Below are 8,709 nucleotides of genomic sequence, written 5' to 3'. Positions count from 1 at the left end.
GGAGCAGAAAAGTGTTCAAAATTTATTCATTGGACACAATGTATTCTAAGGGTGGATTTTCTTTTGGAATTCACACAGTCAAGGAGGAGAGAAAGCAACCAGGGATATTGTTTCTCATTTCTTAATTCGAGCCTAAACCTTAGGGTTTGATGTTTCCTTTAATTTTTCATTGCAATTGAACTAGTCTGTTAATGAAAGTCTTGGAAAGTGACAGTTAATTGTGGAACTAGTTTATCTATTTTTTTTAATTTTTTTTATCATGACTGGTTTATCTTTATTATACGATTGTAGTTTTTTTTGGAGAAAAGTTAATTTTCTTGATTGTAGTTAATCTAGTTAAAATTTCAATTAGCTTGAGCCTGAGATGCGGGATTTCAGTCATGTGAATGTTATCCACATTGTCTGTTGCATGTTAGTTGTTTGTTAATGTTACAGGTTATTCACCCAATCCTTGACCAGACTTTTTTTTATCTTTATCTGAGTGCAAAACATAATAATAAGTTCAAGGAGGAATTTGGTTTCTTATCACCTTGATGTGAAAAAAATGTATCTTGCACGGGTTGTAAAAAATGTCTCATCTCCTTTCTCTCTCCTTTCCTCTTATTTTTAAGAAAGAAAACCCAAACTCCATTAACCTCTTGCTCAAATTTGGTTTTCTTTTTAGGTTTTAGTTCAGTAAAATTAGTTGTTTTATGTTTTGATGTCTTTTGACATATTTCTTCGCTATTTGGGGTGAGTTTCTCTTCGCTTTAAAAATATTTACTCAAAACTTGATCACTGGTTCGTGACTTGCTATTATCGATTAAAGAACATCGAATATTCAACATTGTATTGCTTTGAATCCACATTCAATCTAAGGGATTTAGCTTATACGGGTTCGTTTAGATCTACATGATTTTGGGGAAAATACTGTTAGAGCACTGCTCGGTCGAAATCGCAAGCGTTGTTATCTCAAGCTTGTTTGTCAAGTTTAGTTGTCAAAACTATAAGTCTTGATTTGTAGTCTACTTATAGCTATGTCTCGGATTAGGATAGAATATGTAGTTGAGCTTTAGACTTCACGGCCTTCATTGATTGAAGACGAAGAACTACTAAGGGGAGCTTGCGGAACTTCATCAACAAAAGGTATGTGGAGACATGAACTCATTTATCACTCAGAAGTCTACTTTTATTCTATCTCTTATTGAGACAAAAGTCGTATGACTATATAGACTTTACATTATACACATTTGATTTGATATTTCGAGATGCGTTTAACTCGCTTACATATTTCTCGAACTATGTGTTGGTAAGTTTTCGCTTTAACTAAGTTCATCTTTTATTTTTGACGAAAGTCAAAAGATGATCATGTGAAAATCGTCTGGTAACATCTTATATGATTTGTGTGAGACAATGATTTGATGTAGACTCAGAATGTTTAGTATTGATCGTTTGATCACTTGAAATTGCTTTAAAGCTAATAGTTTGTGTGAGACAACTATTCTCATCTTCTAAGAATGTTTCAATGATTGAAATGGGAGTTTAGAAAAACTAACCATTGATTGGATATAACACAGTATGCGTACTTGTATGCTAATTGTTGCAAGTTATTCCAAGTCCGGGAACTTAGTATGCACACCCGTATACGTACTGGTTTAACAGTTGAAGTCCGGGAATTTAGTATGCATAACCGATGCGTACTGATTCAACAGTTGAAGTCCGGGAACTATAGTATGCATATCCGTATGCGTACTGATTTCAATTGAGTTCGGTCGTGAACGACAGTATGCATACCCGTTTGCATATTGGCAGACATACCAAGTCCGGAACTCTAAGTATGCGTACCCGTTTGCATACTTGAGTGGGTTAAGTTCTAGAATCGGTTGTTCATGAAAAATATATTTATTTAATAAGGAATGCAATCTTTGCAAACCGTGGTTAAAATGTTCATGAATTAATTCGAGTGAATCAAATACGATTTTGCTTCAATTGTGTCTTGTATACTTCTATGAGAATATAAACAATCGAACAACTTCATAACTAGTTTCATTTGAGTCATTTGAACTAGTTGTGATTAAGATGAACAAGGTTGATACGAAAGTGTTTATATGGCTAACTTCGGTTAACTATTGTTGAGCCAACTAAGTGTACACGTTTAGGTACGACTACCCATATCTAAATGAAGGTACATTTCATTTGTGTGTAACAAGCTAAGACAATCTAACGGTTCAAAGATATTAGCTTGAATCTAATCAGGTTTTCATCTATCGGTGAATATTGAATGCTTTATTACGAATGTAACATTGATTGCAAACCCTGATTTGAAGACTATATAAGGGAGAACTCTAGCAACTGGGAAACATAATTCCCACACCTCATGTGTGATACTAGTTGCGACTAGAATCGATTATCCTTTAACCTAGGTTTTCTAAAACCATTATAGGTTAACGAATTAAAGACTTCATTGGGATTCTAAAGCTAGACCCAACTATTTTCTTTGTAGTTGTGTGTTCTAATCTTACTTTGTTCTATCGTATTGAGTACTATATTCTCTAAGATTTGATCGAGATTTAATCTCCGATAGGTAAGATAAAAAGTAATCACAAAGATCTTCGTCTCATTCTTTGTGATTCCACAATATCTTGTTCCGCTACCATACAGTTAAGATTATTGTGAGGTGATTGATATTACTAGGCTTTTCTTCGGGAATATAAGTCTGGTGTATCAATTGGTTCCTGTTCACCTTGATTTATCAAAAGACGGAACAAAAACTCGTAGGTATTTCTGTGGGATACAGATTTATCTATTTAATAGACTTTTCTGTGTGAGACAGATTTGTTTATCAAGTCTTCGACATTGGGTCGTAGCAACTCTTAGTTGTGGGTGAGATCAGCTAAGGAAATCAAGTGCGTAGAGTCCTGCTGGGATTAATAGGCGTAAGGAACGCGATTGTACCTTAATCAGTGTGAGATTGGTTAGTGCTCAACTATATTCCAGTTCGAAGTTAACTTGTAGTAGGCTAGAGTCTGTAGCGGCTTAATACAATGTGGTGTTGAAATCTGGACTAGGTCCCTGGGTTTTTCTGCATTTTCAGTTTCTTCGTTAACAAAAATTCTGGTGTCTGTGTTATTTCTTTTCCGCATTATATTTTCTATATAATTGAAACATCACAGGTTGTGCGTAGTTCAATCAATTAGATAATCCAACCTTTGGTTGTTGATATAAATTGATTGACACTTGATAATTGGTCTTTGGTACCCTTCAAGTTGTTTAACTCTTAACTCCCATTTCAATCATTGAAACATTCTTAGAAGACGAAAATAGCTGTCTCACACAATTTATTAGCTTATAAGCAATTTTCAAGTGATCGAATGATCAATACGAAACATTCCGAGTCTACATCAAATGACTGTCTCACACAAATCATGTAAGATGGTACAAGGTGATTTTCACATGATCATATTTTGAATTTCGTCAAGAATAATGATGAACGTAGTTAAAGAAAAAAGCTTTCCAACACATATTTCGAGAAAGATATAAGCGAGTTAAATACAGCTCAATATATCAAATGTGTATAATGTAAAGTCTATATAGCTATACGACTTTTGTCTCAATAGGAGATAGAATAGAATAAACTTCTAAGTGATAGATGAGTTTAAGTCTCCACATACCTTTTGTTGATGAAATTCCACAAGCTCCCCTTAGTAGTTCTTCGTCTTCAATCGATGAACGCCGTGAAGTCTAAAGCTCAACTACACATTTTATCCTAATCCGAGACATATCAATTAGTAGACTAGAAATCAAGACTTATAGTTTTGACGACTAAACTTGACAAACAAGTTTGAGATAGCAAACCTTGCGAGTTCGTGCTCTAACAATCTCCCCCTTTGTCAATTTTAGTGACAAAACTATCAATACATATGGATTACAAAATAAATAAACTTCGTAGCTTCTCATCCAAATGCTTGATTTCCTTGGTTCTTCAACATTCCTTGAATTTTTCGTCACTCCAAGTACTCCAGTGATTCTGAACGTGTTCAACTCACATCATAGTTGTTGAAGATATTTAGCCATAACAATAAGAAAACAGATGTTCTCAATTATTTTTATACAGTGTCATAGTATTATTACACAACATCAAAGTTCAATTATATCACAACTTTGACAATAATACTACGGCGATATGTATCATTCCCCCTTAGTCAATACTTCATCTCACAATGAAAACCATTCCTCCTTACATAATGATCCGTAAACCATATGTATATGTAGTGTGAACTACAAAATAATTCTCCCCTTTTTGTCAACATAAATTGGCAAAGGTACGGAAACTAGCGAGATCATAATGATATTCTCAAAGAGATACTTCATGACTAAAAGAGAACATATCAACTTTGTTTCGATGATTTCACATAGTCGAAACTTAGTGTATTCATCAAGGAGTTTATAAATACACAAGATAACTCCTACAATATTCCATAGTCGCACTCCCCACAAAGATTTGGAAATTAAGTACAAGTTCAATTAAGAACTCTCCCCCATAAAATGTCATTCCCGAAAGAGCAACAAGAGCGTCCTTAATTTTACAAGAAAAGAAGGATTTCTCTGGACATTAACAAATAACATGAGACATGAATTTGTATACAGAAAACTCAATTAAATTAACCACAAAAGAAACCTTAATGATTAATTTAATCGGAAATGCTCAACATGAGAAAACTTACGGAGCCATACAGTACTTTCACATAGAAGTGGATCAGGGAAAGATCAATACAGCGGAATATTCAAAAGTCCATTCTATATTTTATCAATATTTGCATAATGACAAAATAAACTTAACTTTTTGACATATATGCAGCTAAACTTCTTATGGATTTAACACATTTAGCAGTTTAATTGAAAGACAGAATCATTCAAGGCTAAAATACCATTAAATTGTTATTACGACGGGTACGTGAACTGTTGATGATGGTGAAGCTCCAGAACTGGAAGATAATATGAAACAAGAACAAACCCGAGGAGTAGATTTTTGTTGTGATTCCAATGGTACCAAGAACACTCAAAAATATTGAGAATTGAGGTTATGGTGATTGAGGGTTTACGAACTCTTGAGTTTCTCTTTTTTTTTCTTCCCCTTCTCGTACTCGAACTGTAGGAAGAAGATGTGAAGAGAACAAAGTGAGCTATTCTTATTTTTATGTGTCAAACGGTGGTACACGAACCGACTAAACACGTTCTCGAACGCGGTTCAAACATATAATGGTTACGGGTTCAAAGTACGTGAACCGTACGTGTGCAAGCAAGGGCTTGTTTGTTTATGAAACATCATATTTTGATTAACCAAAAAATGTATAAGAAATTTGGAGCAAAACTCAACAAATATGTAAAGAGCAATTCTCTGTGAGCACAAGAGAAAAACAGGCTTGCACAACATGACACAAGAGAGAGTTTCTTTCCAACTACTCTTGCATCTTACAGTATTGAGAGACATCCAAAGGTCTATTTTTATAAGTTTTTCAAAGAACTTAAAAAGAACAATGGGAATTTGTGTTCCTGATTTCTTCATTTACAACTTATAACAAACAGTCTCTGCAGGTAATATTTAGTACTGCATAGAGAAACTCTTTTGATGAAAAGAGACATCCTGACTTTTTCACAAAAGAAGGAAATACCATTATCTTGATAAGGTGTATCAGGATTTGACTGATGAAATGGGTCATGTTCTGAGTTGAAACAAACTGATAGATGAGGTTTAGACTCTTCTTGTACTATATCCAGTTTGTTACAGTCTTCTGGAATCCAAGAAACATGAGTGTTATACTCACTAATAAGTAAATCAATATCAACCTCAACACGAAGATTATTCATCATAACTTGATTCATTTTTTCAAGAGAGTTTTATTCTTTCTGAAGATAAAACTCAACATTGAGAGATAAACCCTGAAGTTGTTTTTCAATTCCTGAAAATGCTTCAAGGGATTTTAAACCTGAAGGAGGTCGAGAGAGAATATCTTCTACATATTTAATAAAATCAGACATGGAGGAGGTCGTTAACCTATAATGGTTTTAGGAAAAACCTAGGTTAAAGGAGAATCGACTCTAGTTGCAACTAGTATCACACATGAGGTGTGGAGATTAGGTTTCCCAGTTGCAAGAGTTCTCCCTTGTATAGTCTTCAAATCAGGGTTTGATAACTTTGGAACAAAGCAACCAATATTCACCGTTAGATGAAACCTGATTCAAGATTCAATCTAATATCTTTCCAGCGTTAGATGGTCTTAGCTTGTTACACACAAATGAAATATACCTTCATTTAGATATGGGTAACCTTACCTAAACGTGTATATTGAGTTGGCTCAATAACAGTTAATGTGTATATTAAGTTGATAATCAAATGAATCTAATTTTATTACTCATAGAGTTGTTCAATTGTTTACATTCTCATAGAAGTATACAAGACACAATTGAAGCAAAATCGGATTGATTCAAAAGAATCATTTCATGAACAATTTAGCCACGGTTTGCAAAGATTGCATTTCTTAATATATAAATATATTTATTCATGAGTATGAAATCATACTTAACCTATTTAGAACTTGAACCACTCAAGTTTGCAAACGGGTATGCAAATTTAAGTTTCGGACATTGGTCACAAGCCGACAGTTTGCAAACGGGTACACAAACTTTAGCTCCGGACCGAACTCAGTTGAAACCGTTTGCGAACGTGTACGCAAAATTGGTTCTTGGACTTCAACAATTAAATAATTTTGCAAACGGGTATGCAAACTTAAATACCCTGACTTTAACAGTTGAATAAGTTTTGCGAACGGGTATGCAAACTTAACTTCTGATCCTGAATTCCAATTGAAACATTCTTAGAAGACGACAATAGCTGTCTCACACAAACTATTAGCTTATAAGCAATTTTTAAGTGATCGAATGATCAATACGAAACAATCCAAGTCTACATCAAATGACTGTCTCACACAAACCATGTAAGATATTACCAGGTGATTTTCACATGATCATCTTTTGACTTTCGTCAAGAATAATGATGAACGTAGTTAAAGAAAAAATCTTTCCAACCATATTTCGAGAAAGATATAAGCGAGTTAAACTCATCTCAAAATATTAAATGTGTATAATGTAATGTCCATATAGCTATATGACTTTTGTCTCAATAGGAGATATAATAGAATAGACTTCTGAGTGATGGATGAGTTCAAGTCTCCACATACCTTTTGTTGATGAAATTCCACAAGCTCCCCTTAGTAGTTCTTCGTCTTCAATCGATGAACGCCGTGAAGTCTAAAGCTCAACTACACATTCTATCATAATCCGAGACATAGTTATAAGTAAACTAGAAATCAAGACTTATAGTTTTGACAACTAAACTTGACAAACAAGCTTGAGATAGCATTGATGGGGAAAAACGATTTACTATTTTTTTTAGAAAAGTGAAGAGACGACCATGCAGACGGAGACTCTTCGACCGAGCAAATTTCTTTAACCTTTTTGCAAACAGATGTGTTAAGAGCATTGCTCGGTCGAACTCGCATGTGTTGCTATCTCAAGCATGTTTGTCAATTGTCATGTACTTGGTTAGGGTATATGGGTAGTTTATTGTTATCTGGAGGGTAGTTTAGGGACTCATATGTTGAAAGTAGTATTTCGGCTATATTAGCTAGACGAGTTGTATTTTGTAAGCAACTAATGAATAATGTAAAATTTAGCTTCTTCTCTAATTGCTTCTGCAACTTCTCTGTCTAACAATGTCTTCTTCTTGCTATTTCCCTAATTCATCTAATTCTTCTCCTAATCCTCTATTTCCCTCTATCTATCCCAAATCATCTCTATTCTTAGAAACTCAAACAGTTCCTGATAATCCAATTTGTAGTGAGTTCACTACAAGTGGTACTGCGGAGAGGAATGGGTACTGTGCATCTCAAGCCAGCCTAATATTGGTTGAGTTATTATCCCATGGAGTTTTCGAGGGCTCGATTGTACTTCCACAAGTACTAGTGGCACAAGCTTTACAAGATGGGTTCTGCGAGTACAATACCTTTTTATATACTTACTGTACGGCGAAGGGATATACGTAGACTCGGGTACTTGCTTACTACATTATTCTTCAAGATGTTATGCAACCTCTCGCAGACTTTGCAGTGCTACTTTTCAAAGTGAGAGCGCTCACGATCTTATAACGATTCGCGAAAAAGTTGTTGCCACACTGTCTTCTTTGGGCGAGCTTCTTTTCCTTCTTCATCCTTGAGGACAAGGATGATTTGGAGGAGTGGGTATTTGTCATGCACCTGGCTAGGGTATATGGGTAGTTTATTGTTATATGGAGGGTAGTTTAGGGACTCATATGTTGAGAGTAGTATTTCGGCTATATTAGCCAGACGAGTTGTATTTTGTAAGCAGCTAATGAATAATGTAAAATTATCTTCTTCTCTAATTGCTTCTGAAACTTCTATGTGTAACAAATCTCGTCTTCTTCTTATTTCCCTAATTCATCTAATTCTTCTCCTAATCCTCTATTTCCCTCTATCTATCCCAAATTATCTTTATTCTTAGAGACTCAAACTGTTCCTGATAATCCAATTTGTAGTGAGTTCACTACATCAATGTTAGTGATCAAAACTATATGTCTTGATTTCTAGTTTACTTATGACTAAGTCTCGGTCTAAGATAGTTAGGTATAGTTGAGATCCAGACTCCATGGCGATT

Source organism: Papaver somniferum, chromosome 7 (assembly GCF_003573695.1).
Source record: "Papaver somniferum cultivar HN1 chromosome 7, ASM357369v1, whole genome shotgun sequence".
Taxonomy (NCBI): domain Eukaryota; kingdom Viridiplantae; phylum Streptophyta; class Magnoliopsida; order Ranunculales; family Papaveraceae; genus Papaver; species Papaver somniferum.
The sequence above is the reverse complement of the archived record's forward strand: the minus strand, read 5'-3'. Positions refer to the sequence as shown.